Source organism: Berghia stephanieae, chromosome 4 (genome assembly GCF_034508935.2).
Source record: "Berghia stephanieae isolate SIO BIC M18660-M18661 chromosome 4, UCSD_Bste_1.3, whole genome shotgun sequence".
NCBI lineage: Eukaryota > Metazoa > Mollusca > Gastropoda > Nudibranchia > Aeolidiidae > Berghia > Berghia stephanieae.
Genome location: NC_088363.1, coordinates 91,913,147 through 91,925,646, shown reverse-complemented (window position 1 = coordinate 91,925,646; position 12,500 = coordinate 91,913,147). Strand labels below are relative to the sequence as shown.

Genomic DNA, 12,500 nt, shown 5'->3' with positions numbered 1-12,500 from the left:
GTAGTAGGAGTAGTAGTCGTAGTAGTAGTTGTCGTTGTGATTATTATTATTGTTGTTATTCTTGTCGTTGTATAATAATAATAACAATAATAATAATAATAATAATAATAATAATAATAATAACATTCCAGTCTTCCCGTGGAAGAAACCCTAGAGAAAAATTCCCCCCATGGGATTAATAAAGGTAATTTTAATATTTATTTATTTTTATTTTAAACATTAACAAATGGACAAATAATTAGTAATTTATACAATCACAGACGGCCAGTTGTTTTTGTTTTGTTTTTTATCCGAGTTTTTTTTTTTTTTTTTTGTTTGTTTGTTTAGTTTGTTTGTTTTTTTTTTTATTTTTATTATTATTTTTTTTTTTTTGTTGTTTTTTTTTTTTTAGATTTAGATAATAAAAGTCACAATCTGGAGGTTTTCAATGGACTAATTTAAATAGCAAGGAAATAAACACTTTAACAAAAGATGTTACATGGTTGACGTGACGCATTTTGATACTTTGAGATAAGTAGTTGTCATAACGTATTTAGATTTTCGAAATAATATACAAAGCACGGTTCAATTCTTGAGTAAAACATTTTATTTGGAGTAGAATCTGGTTCGAAAGAAATCAGCAGAAAAGTGAAGTCCTATATTATTAAAATGTTTTCACTTTATAGATTGATCCAGTATGCGCTTGGCTAAAAAGCTCATAACATTGCCACCCGGAAGTATAAAGGACCAACACACAAAATTGTGTGTATCCATGAACGTTTATAGTCGGGTTAATACAGTTCAGTGAGTATTACTCATAAACGCGGATGGCAAAAAAAAAACAATAACAAAGACCTGAGTGACGTCATCTTCGAACTATCTATATTTATTGACGTCATGCATTTAATTGAAATATCGCTACGTCTGCCGGCCGGATTTAACGTACCATCAAACAAAACGGTGTGTAATCTTGAACGTTTTCGTGTCTGATTGATATTTAGTGAGGGGTAATCATGAAAATGGCTGTTTAAAAACAATAATATAGAGCAGTAAAATTAGGTGCCCCAAACGTAAACAAAGGTCTAGAAGCACATGGCAAACCACATGTTCCTGTTTTGACAGCTCACGTTCCAATGTAAATTATAGAAAAAAATAACCTTTAAAATTTGGCTGTTAGGTGGCAAAAGAAACACATATTCATAAATACTCGATCATGCATCAAATAATGTCTAGATATGGATATTTTATGGAACTAAAGGTAAAATTTATCAAAAGTTACAGTTTATCTATTTTTAGACCAGAGCAAATTATTGCGCTGGTGTGAACAAGACGAGAATTATTCGGAGCCTGGTTTTCAGAATAATTTAGCCTTATATTATTATTTCTGCAACTGTTAGATTTTATGTAAACATAAAATACTGAAAGTGTATTGCCTACAACTCAAACTACAAAATTGGGAGACCTATATTGTGCGTAAATTTTTCCGGTCCCTAACGAAAATCACAAGCAACTTGTTATTGTTTACGTTTGGAGCACCTGATTTTACTGCTCTATAAGAACTGAGTGACGTCATTTTTTATCCTTCAATATTATTGGGTAGTAGCGTCACATGCAAACATAATATCTGCACTGTATATTTGATAAAATTATTGCGTGATCTTCTCAGAAAATGTCACGAGTTGAGATAGGGCGAGACTGACGTCTCTACGAAATTAACGTTATCGACACATTCATTTGTGTATAATTAAATGTGCTCTCTCTCTCTCTCTCTCTCTCTCTCTCTCTCTCTCTCTCTCTCTCTCTCTCTCTCTCTCTCTCTCTCTCTCTCTCTGTGTGTGTGTATGTGTGTGTGTGAATGAGTATGTTTCAGCCAAAATAATTTGCAATTTAAGCGCTGAGAGTCTGGTGTCTCGGAGTTATAGCGCTATATAAGTTTTCAGCATTATTATTATTATTATTATTATTATTATTATTATTATTATTATTATTATTATTATTATTATTATTATTATTATTATGATTATTATTATTATTATTAAATAATTCGTCATTTTTGCGAGCCTTTCGTTAATAAATAAACAATCCATAAACGTGATGAGTGTTTCTGGACGAGCGTGTATAATATTCGTTCGCAGTGACTGAAGTGTTATGATGAATCATCCCTCTTAAAATGGTACTTAGTGACGTATGACATACCCATTAAATCCATTACGTTTTCTCGGTATTATTTCCATTATTTTGATGATGAATTAAGTGAAGAGAAAAAGTCACTTAAACGCCATGCCTTCTTATGAGTAACACATAACACAAAGCTCGATAGATGTCACAATGTTACACGGTGAGAGTGAGAGTATTGTGAAACGATCACACCAAAAATCTCACAATTCCATGACAGACAAAAGACAAGTTTATTTTCAGAAATTCGAGTTGTAATGAAATCAGAAAGAGTAAAGGTGATCACAGATTTTGGAAAAGTACAAAACGAACATTTAGATACTTCAAAACACTCGAGAAAATAAATGTTAAATAATACAAGCAACACACACACACACACACACACACACACAATCACATACACACGTGCGCGCATACACATAATATTATTATAAAGGGCAGTGTCGCTCGGCGATGGTATGGTCTTCGCTTCGTACTCGAAAGGTACCGAACCTCGCCCTAGCTCAGTTTGCGACTAACGCCCTTGTTATAGATAGTATGCGCTTGGCTAAGAAGTTCACAACATTGACATCCGGAAGTAAAACGGAGCAACACACAAAACTGTGTGTATCCATGATCGTTTATAGTCTGGTCAATACAGGTTAGTGAGAAGTACTCAAACGCGGATGGCAAAAACCAATAACAAAGGCCTGAATGACGTCATCTTCGAACTATCTATACAAATCTCCCATTTAAATTCCATTTGACTCTAAAGACAACTTTCCCATGTGGGATGAATAAAGGGATTTATATTTTTTTGTATTTAAAAAAAACGGAAATAGGGATTCATAGAATATGAATATGTATAATGTTACCTACATTCAACTTTTCCTGCATCTACAGCTCTCCTCTGTTTCTCTTTGTTGCTTTTACTTATTCAAACGAAAGACCTCCATTTTCCCCTTCCCGGGCTGAACGATCTAGTTGCCTCCGTATAAAGTCAATACTTGTACATGAGACATGAGTCTGGAGTTCTATGTGGGATTCGATAGCTCAGTTTGGAGAGCTTTTTCTCCATGCCATTAAGTTCTTACACACTGTCTGTTCACCTAGACGCTCCAGACGCAATGGGACTGATCGATCAGCTCAGAGTGAATGGACATTTCTTTCCTGACCCATCTGTCCATCCCGCAGTGATTGTATAGCTGGGTCTCTTATATCTGCACCTGGGTGGGGATCCTGACCTCCCATAGTGGGCAGGGAGGTACATGCTGTGTCTTCTATCCCCCCATACCCGTTTTCCAATTGTTTCCTGTCATTGTCTTGGAATGAGATTACTTAGTTTTGTCCTGATCCTTGCCGCAGTTCCTTGGCTGGGAGGGAAACAGTCGAATGTATAGTTATAGTTTTGGGAGATGATATTTTTTTCCTTGTAAATCATCTCTCTGTTATGCATTGTATTATGTTTAGTTTACATATTATATTATATGATTGGTAAACATTTGAGTGTATTCCTCTTAGTTGGGACCTGTGCTTGTGTCTGGATGAGACTTTTAGGTGATCTCAAACTAAGAACTTTGACGATGTGCTCTTGGAATCTACATCTGTTCCCTATTTGAACCAATTCCCCTTTGTCTTACCTTTTCTGTTGTGCTTTAATTGTAATTCTAGAACTTTTTACTATCCCATTTTCTTCCTTTTTACTGGCACTGATATAACCTAAATGTGTTGCATGCGCCGTAAAACCCTTAAAAAACAAAAACAAATTATATCTGCACGGAAACTGCGGCGTCCTATACAAAGGGTAGAAAGCAGCTGCTGTTTTCCATTTAACGCTACGAGAACCCGGGATGAAGTCCGGTTCGATGGGCCTCGTGGCTTTAAATGACAAATGGAATTCTTTCCGTCAGGTGTTACAAATGCTAATCTCTATTCTTAATTTTTTTAATTATTTTTTTTTCATTGTGAGGCTATGTGGTCTTGTGGTACGACACTTGTCTTCGGATGGAAGGTCCAAAATTCGAGTCCCAATCTTGGAGGCGCATTGCATAGTTGAATCAATGCAAAATGCTCATTATTCACATTCTCTCGCCGTACTCAGGAATAAAATACGAGTATCTGACCGTTGACAATGTTGTCTATGTAAGTAGGAAAAAAAATCCGGTAACATCGCCTTACAGGTGCCATGTCACGTCCTACAAATTAAATGTTACTGTTGGCTAGGAACCCTCTTCAAGTGCTTTGGAGCATATTCAGTGGGTATCGTTCTGCACGAATGCTCAATTTTTATTATATTTTTTATTTTTTATTTTTTAATTTTGTTAAGGTTTCATTGTCCATTGGTATTTGGAGAGAGAGAGAGAGAGAGAGAGAGAGAGAGAGAGAGAGAGAGAGAGAGAGAGAGAGAGAGAGAGAGAGAGAGAGAGAGAGAGAGAGAGAGAGTGGGGTATAGATAGATAGAGAGAGAGAGAGTGCGCATTAAATGTGGAACATATTAAGGGGAGAATACTGTGAATACATATGTAGGTGGGCAATGAGGTGATAAAATAGCATAGTATCGTCCCTTGCAAAGCAGGTCAAAGTTATACCTTGATGTTAACACGAAAACGCTTCAAATTCATTTTTATTCTCATGACCTTAAATTCAAACAACTATAGCGTTATTGTGACGTTCAAAATGACACTTTAGTACTGGACTCGTGATATTTCGCTTAACTAAAAATAATATTCGGATTTAGGTATCAATCAATGAATCAATGCGTCTGCTAAAATCGGAATACCAGATTGCCAAATTACTTTCAAAGTTTAAGAAATAACGAAGTAAATAAACTAGTTTTGAATTTCAGTCAATCTACAGTTGAAAAATTAGAAGTATAAATATTAAAAACCGAAAAGTGGTTCAATTTATGAGCAAAATAATGTGTCTAAGACTACTTAATTTACTATTTGAAATTGACTACTACCAGTGACTTGATTCTTTGACGTGAATTTCTATTACTACTTGGCATAGTTTTGATTAGGAACACTTCCGGGTTGTATGTATGACAAACACCGCATAATTTATTTCAATTACCTGTGATCCATGAAAAAAAAAAGCATTTTATAATCCCCACCTGTTGTTCTGAATCAAAATAAACAAATAAAGGTAGAGTATTTATATGTATATCTTAATCTGATTTGTTACTACCACCGAAAAATGTATCATTTCCAAATGATTAAAACCTTATGTTGTTTACATTTACAGTCGGCCTACAGCAGACTCGAAATTTGATTTGTTGACATCTTCAGTCTCATCCGTTCCAGTCCAGTTCCATGCCAAATCATAAATCTAGGTAACGTGTACTTGGTAATTTTAGATGAGTATTACAAGTATGCACACAAAATAATAATTGTGACTACACACATTCAACAAGAGAGATTTGTCTCAAGAAGACCTTTATCTCAAATAAGTGAAGAATCAATTTTTTTTATCACACCCAGTGTCTGCGCCAGATTCTGATTCAGACAATTTAGAAGCATTGTCTGAGTCTAAGGGCTACTTTTTATCTTTTTCTTGTGATTTTTCTTACATTGAAATTTTACAATGTTTCCTGGGTAAGTTGGCATCAATTGAAAAATCTAAAAACCTCAAGTCGGACTTTTATAAAATTAATGGACTTTTTTAAAATAAATTATTAACTCTATATTGATATCTAGTATCTCTTTAGTTATAAAATTGTCTCGCTCATAATTGTTAGAAACCATATTTTGAACTGACAAGAGAAGAATGACCAGTGTAGTAAAAGTACGTATACAGTGCACAGGGCCTGCTTTATGGAGTGTCTACCGCACGGAAACTTTTTGCATGACATGCACTTTATGGTCGTTTTGCAGTCTTTTTTTTCCCCGCAAGCTTAACTGACATCAGCCACGTTCACTCTAAGTTTGAGGAGATGAAGCTAATTCTCCAATGGGTCTCCCTCTTGTCCGAGAGCTCTGTTTATTGTTTGCCCCGGATATTTTGAGAGGTTTGTCTTACCTCTCTGCCTTTCTATTGTGGTCTGGCCAACTTTTTTTGCCACAGCAAATCATGTGATTCACCTTTGATGATACATTACAGGTCGTGTACAACGGCCTTGGTTACAACAAGAGCTCTGCTACAACGGGACACTTGAAAATCCCCGTTCTAAGGCCTATGTAATTCATATAAATAATGCATGACTAAAATGAGGTAATATTTCTTGGAACACGGCTACGATGAGGGTGTGAGTTGCAAGCTTAGTACCCAATTGAGAAAAAAACCCAACGTACTCAAGAAGAACAGAGAAAAGCACACATAGCAAATGCAGGGGAAAAAGATGAGGTGGGAGTTGCAGTTATTGTCTGTACTATCGACGGTTCTCTATTTACTTTGCGTAACATATCCGTGACGACGCAACAACAGGCTAGTGAGAGCCATATGACTGACCGATCAACATGTTGATATAATACTTAGGCCTTATATGTTATCCTAGAGTGAGGGGTTTGCGACTCTTGAAGTACAGTTAGAAGTGGCTGTCAACGGCAAAGTTAGAATGGGTGGAAAGGAGGATGGAAGCCAGTGCATTTTCCAACCTGCCTTATGTTCTGAAGTTAGTGAAGAGGGGGGTGAGGGATGCCAATGGGGGAGGGGGTTAAAGAGATGGAAATCAGTCACGTCGTCTGACCTATTTATTTAAGGTGATAACAAGAAATGTTTATTTTGGGTTAAAAAGAATTCCTTAAATATTGCTTCTTTTCAAATACCACAAGCATGTCAACAACAGATTTTTTGCTAGTCTTACTATCCCCGTTGCATCTTGAGTTCCACTGTGTCATAGATCCGTGGGGTGCCGCACCACCAATTACGCACTGGACGAAAAATCCCCCCCCCCCTCAAATTTCTTTTTAAAAACATCAACAAACAAAGGCAATAATCACTTGTTGGTCTTCCATTTTGTTGTCAGGGAATGACACATCTTGTCCAGCCCTTCCCTTTGTGGCATTGTATAAGCATACAACTTCTGGCTTTCTTTCCTCTAGATATGGATCTATATTATCCTAAGAGGCGTCGTGGTGTGGTCTGCTAAGCGGCCGGTTGCTGACTTTACTGGCTCTAGAAGAGCCTTGCCCCATGTCGAGCAATTGAGACTCATCATGATCAATATCGATTTTATTGATGTCAGAGGAGTTCAGAGAATAATCTGGGTTATCTAAATCCAACTTATTGATAAGAGTTTTGTACAAGGGTGAGTTAAAAAGTAATGGGACAAATGTCATACTGTGAGATCATTTCTTTTTCATGTAACGTCATATTTGGCTCAGTTGAACTTACACATGTACTATTTAAACCAAAGTTGAAAATTTTCATTCTGTCAAATGGCAGCTCAAAATGGTGGCTCCCATGAATGTCCGTCAGTGACAGGAAACTGTCATTGAATTTCATGTTTTCGAAGAAGAAACCTCAAGCCTCAAGTAACATTTTTAAATGTCTTGGGAAAATTTATAAACCTCAGACTTTTTGTAGCGGCATTGTTTTCTGGTGGGGTGAACGTGTATCTCGTCATTTAGAAGTAACTGAGATGTAATCCAACACCTAACCTGAAACCCCCTCAATCATGTCTTTATCTGACAAATCTTGTGATGGTCGCCGTCCAAGCAGTGAATCAAAGAAACACAGAAGCATGATCAGATCTGATAGAAAAACTTCTCTTGATGAGACATTGTAGTGACTGAAAACAAGAATTTGTCGAGTTAGACTGGATTTGGAGATGGAACGAGTACTGTTTCTTCATAATAATAATAATAATAATAATAATAATACTTTATTGCATCCCAAAAAGGAAATTTTTTGTACAGACGTGTTATAATTTACACATAAGATAAAAATACAATGGAAATAGGATGTATATATATAAAAAAGGAGCAGCTCTATAACCAGAGCTGCGCTTTATAATATGAATAATTTCAACACTGTAAAATAGTTAAAACTGTCACTATAAATTGAAAATTGAAAAGATTGCAAAACAAATAAATTAATAAATTAATATTTATATTTTTAAAAAGTAAAAATGAGAAATAATTATATAAAATGATTATTGCTTGTTGTTATAAAGCCTAATACTGGACGGCAGAAAAGATTTTCGGTGTCTCTCTGTTTTCGTTGAAATAGAGAAAGGGCGACCACTTCTTTCTGACATAATAATTGATGGTCTTAGTGGATGATACTGGTCATTTAATATTTTAGTTATTTTATTTATACAAAATTTCTCGTATAAAAGATCTACATCGTCAACATCATTTATATAGCGTTTAATGGATTTTTTAATATTTGAATTTATTTTGTTCCTTTCCACTGCTAAGCAATTGCCTCCCCAAGCTGTTATACAAAATGACAAAACACTTTCGATTACTGCTCTATAAAATAATGTGCAGAGGGTTTTATCTATTCTAAACTGAGAGAGTTTTGATAAAAAATATGTACGTCTGCACATCTTATGCCTAATTATTTTCAAGTGTTCATCCCACTTGAGCCTGTCATCAATCGTTACACCAAGGTATTTGTAGTGAGGAACTCGCTGGACGAATTGGTCCTTTAATTTTAACGGTTCTATCGGTTCCTTCACTCTCCTAAAGTCAATCACTAGCTCCTTTGTCTTGCTTATGTTAAGCTCTAGGTGGTGGGCATCACACCAAGACACAAATCTATCAATTTCTTGCCTATAAGCCACTTCGTTGCCATTTGTTATGAGGCCTTGAAGAGCGGTGTCATCTGCAAACTTTATTAAAGGTACACTCAGGTTTTGACTTCTACAGTCATTCGTGTATATTGTGAATAATACAGGGGACAATACACAACCTTGAGGAGCGCCAGTATTTGTAGTTATACAGGAAGATTTGTTTTGCCCTAATTGAACATATTGTGCTCTCTCCGTAAGAAATTCGAGCACCCAAGCAATTATATACTTGTTTAAATTCAGACTAGTCAATTTTTGAACAACCAACTGGGGTTGCATTGTATTGAACGCTGAAGAAAAATCTGCAAAAAGCAATCTGCAATAGCTCCTAGCGTGATCTAGATGCCTGTAGATGTTGTTTGTAAACAGCAAAATGGCATCCTCTACGCCACGTCCTGGTTTGTAAGCAAATTGATGACTATCACTCAATGGCATAAACTGATTCCTAATTTTAATAAGAACAAGTTTTTCTAAAGATTTCATGACTATTGAAGTCAGTGCAACAGGTCTGAGATCGTTCATAGTTTCAAGTTTTTCTTTTTTTGGAACAGGAATAATTTTCGAAGTTTTCCAAATTTCAGGGATTGAAACGCATTGGAGGGACCAGTTAAAAATATGTGTATAAATGGGGGAAAGCTGGTGGGCACATTCTTTTAATAGTTTTCCTTTCAATCCATCCGGCCCAGCAGCCTTCCTCTCGTTTAGTTTCGAAAATACGAATCTCGTTTCCTCTTCACTGACCTCAACAGCCATTTCATCTTCCAAAGCCCTGTCTAATTTATGTTTTTCATTTTCAATATCAAATTTGTTTGCTGTGTCGAAACGTGAATAAAATTTATTTAAAGTTTCAATTTCGATATCTTCTGATATAATCGTGGGCTTTGGATTATAGTTAACAGCAGTTTTAAGCCCCCGCCACGTGTCCCGTATATCCCCAGAAGAAAAGCATTTTTCAATTTTATTTTTGTACTTGTCTCTACAACTAGATATTACCCTCTTTATCTCTTTTTGTTTTGTTTTCAGATCTTTTTTGTTTCCACTAGTATAGAGAGTTTTCTTTTGGTTCAATAAAAGTTTTAGATCTTTTGTTATCCAAGGCTTATTGTTAGGATAATATTTTATTTCTTTTTTACAAGACACTAGCTGTTCACAGAATTTTAAATACTCACTCACACAGTCATTCAGCTCATCCACACTATCACATGATTCGATAAAAACATTCCAGTCAGTGCATTCAAAACAACCACGCAAATCTTCACACACACTTCCGTTCCAGATCTGTACACTTTTCTTTACTGGTTTTACACGTTTAAAAACAGGGCGGTAGGTGGGGAGTAGCAAGAGCATGCAGTGGTCAGATAAACCTAATGGGGCACGGGGTAAACATTTATAACTATTTTTAATATTACACAGGAATAAATCTAATGTTTTTTTGTCCCTTGTCTCGCAGTCCACGTATTGATGAAGTCCTGGGAGAGTAAAATCGTTACATTGGTTAAAATCGCCAGTGACCATCAATACGGCATCGGGTGACTTAATTTGAATGTCCTGTATTTCTTTCCTCAAAATATTTTTCGCTGTGGTGTTGTCTGATGATGGTGGAATGTAGACGTTGACGATGATGACATGAGTATATTCCCGGGGTAGGTAATATGGTCGTGACGAAACAGTAATAAATTCAATATAATCGTCACAATACATTTTCTTGAAATTTCATGAAAATGTCCTTCCACACACCTGTCAGGAAAAGAGAGGTAATCGATGGACAACGCTGTCTCACCCTCCTTATTCACCAGACTTGACACTTTCAGGCTTCCATCTTTTTGGTCCATTAAAGGAGGCAATTAGGGGACATCGCTTTGAAGATGATAAAAGAGCCAAAACAGTAGTGAAAATTGGCTGAAAGTTAAGTCAACTCAGTTTTATGAAGACGGAATACATGGCCTTACAAAAAGGAGAATTGTGGCTATTGTGAGAGGTGGAGAAAACTATGTTGAGATGTAGCATTGTACTCGCTAATGCCAAGCTTTAATTTGAGGTATGATGCATAGTATTGATTCAATTTACTTTAAAGTAATAAGCAGAGTCCAATGGGACTTTTTGACTTTTTGACTCACCCTCGTATGAAATCAAAGGCATTCATATCACTTCATTGAGTTAGGGTCACTGATGTCAACAATTGAAAGCAAAAGAGGGGACGTGCATAGGGTTGTTTGATACAATCAGATTAGGAGAATTGCAAATGAATTAAATTTAGCTGCATGAAAATGTAAGTAGGAGCGTTGTAGTGTCTACAGAGATGTTCAATGACACATTGACTTAACTGGTTTAAGGTTAAATGTTACAATAACAGAGGCAATGGATAGATAATGGTTGAGGTAAAAACAGAGGAAGCTAATAGGGGCAGTACGGGTGATTAACATGTAAGAGTTATGGAAAATAATGCACATCTATTTGGAAATATTAGCCTTCAATGGTATGTGAAACGGTACAATTAAAAAAAAAAAAAATGACACACACACAAAATTGAAATTTATAATGCTATGTCAGGTTGTTGCCAAAATGCTGCTGTTCTTCATGAAGTAGTCGGAATTGTTTGGTCTTTGTGTTAAATGATAGGGGGCATAACACTCAATTGTGTCTGGGAACTGATAAGAAATGAAACCCAAAAAATGTTTAATTTAAACTTTTTTTTTTCATTTTTTCCCTTCTCTTTTTGTGTATATTTTGCCTTAAATTACAAAAATAGCAAAAGAGTGATTTTATAGCCATTGTGGCCTCAAGTTTGATTTTCTGGAGGGCCAGTTTTATTTCTGGTAAGCCGTCTACATTAATTTTTTTCTTTTTAGTTTTAGTTCTCTTTGGTGAGAAACCTCAAAGGAATATACTTTTGTCAAAACTTCTTAAGTTTCGTTCTACCTGCCATTTTTATTGTGTTGATAACTTGGCCTTCATGTGTTATGAAATTACCACTTTTTACTTTTTATTCGGATAATTTAAATGTTATTTTGGATACATTTTTGCATATGAGCGATGCCTAACATGTGATTATGTTTTATTCTATAGAAGTAATTAAGTTATATTCTTCTTCTTGGATTTCAATCTAGGGATTACCTTCAGTAAATGAAATATTTATTTGGGTCCAAAGCTTTGCCAATCAGACATTGATCCTGAAATTTAATCTAAATATAAAAAAAAAGGGGGGGGGGGGGGGGGGGGGCTAATTTAATGAGAATGACTCAAGTTTTCAAAGTGCAATACAAATCATCTGTATATCTAAAACATTTTTTTAAAAAAGTAAGACAAAAACATTTCAACTTATCTCTGTCTCATTCTAGTTTTTGTTTGTTTCTTTTTTTTTTTTTTTTAAATCCCAGATTTTTACTGAGGAAATGACAAGTTTGAGTTGCTACTTTTATTTCAAGTAATGTGGGACAGGCTTGTATCATAAATAGCTGTGTTAATAGAGTGACAAATATATAAGTTTCAAGTTTCTTTTTTTTTCAATGCCTCTTAAATGTCTTTTTGTTTTTTCTTGATATTGCTAAATATAGATTGCTACTTATTGATGAAAATGCGGGTTGTAGGATTACACAGATTTGTATTAGATGACTGCCATGTGAGATCATACCCT

General features: G+C 35.4%; 1 protein-coding gene across 1 annotated transcript in view; it reads left to right on the top strand.

Moving 5' to 3' along the window:
* The first annotated feature begins 5,150 nt into the window (after positions 1-5,150).
* The window catches only part of LOC144971576 (amyloid beta precursor protein binding family B member 2-like), a 133,777-nt gene continuing 126,427 nt past the window's right edge, over positions 5,151-12,500 (top strand). The window contains exon 1 of the mRNA XM_078912620.1: positions 5,151-5,277. The gene's annotated coding sequence lies outside the window, so the exon portion shown is untranslated. The remainder of the gene's footprint in view (positions 5,278-12,500) is intronic.